Source organism: Carlito syrichta, unplaced genomic scaffold (genome assembly GCF_000164805.1).
Source record: "Carlito syrichta isolate Samal-C Ts95f unplaced genomic scaffold, Tarsius_syrichta-2.0.1 Scaffold288366, whole genome shotgun sequence".
In the NCBI taxonomy this organism is placed as follows: Eukaryota; Metazoa; Chordata; class Mammalia; order Primates; family Tarsiidae; genus Carlito; species Carlito syrichta.
Window position 1 is genome coordinate 32,257 of NW_007232462.1, and position 803 is coordinate 33,059.

The window sequence follows — 803 nt, forward strand, 5'->3', positions numbered from 1 at the left end:
TGAGGTCTCACTGCCCAGGTGGGTCTCAAACCCGCGGGCTCAGGCAATCCACTTACCTCAGCCTCCCAAAGGCACGGGATTACAGGCTGAGCCAGAGTCCGGCTACTCTAACATTTTAATCTACTTACCAATCATTTATTGAGGTTCCTTAAAGCAGTAGGTATTAAGTGGGTGGTAAAGACAACATATATATATATATTTTTTTTTGAGTAAGAGTCTCACTCTGTCACCCAAGCTGGAGTGCAGTGGCATGCTCACGGCCAATGCAGCCTCGACACGCTGGGCTCAGGCAATCCTTCCACCTCAGCCTTCCAAGTAGCTGGAACTACAGGTGCGCACAACCATGCCCAGCTAATTTTTGACTTACTGTAGATCCAAGTAGCTGGAACTACAGGCGCACAAAGCATGCCCAGCTAATTTTTGACTTACTGTAGAGACAAGGTCTCACCAAGTTGGTCTCAAACCCCTGGGCTCAGGCAATCCTCTAGTTTCGGTCTCCCAAAGTGCTGGGACTTCAGGTGTGAGCCACTATGCCCAGCAATAAATAAATATTAACTTGTTCTTTTTAATAGTTTTGTATGAATATTAAAATAAATGTTTGGATTTTTTTTGAGTTGGAGTCTCACTCTGTTGTCCATGTTTAAGTACAGTGGTACAATCACTGCAGCCTTGAATTCCTGAACTCAAGAGATCCTCCCACCACAGCATCCCAAGTAGGTGGCACCAGCACATGCCATCATGCTTGACTAATTTTTTTTTTTTTGAGTTGGAGTCTCACTCTGTCGCCCAGACTGGAGTGCAGT

The 803-nt window shown here is 45.6% G+C and overlaps 1 protein-coding gene across 4 annotated transcripts in view; it reads right to left on the reverse strand.

Moving 5' to 3' along the window:
- SRSF4 (serine and arginine rich splicing factor 4) overlaps positions 1 to 803 on the reverse strand; it is a 32,047-nt gene that overhangs the window by 6,402 nt on the left and 24,842 nt on the right. The gene's annotated exons all lie outside the window — the stretch shown is intronic.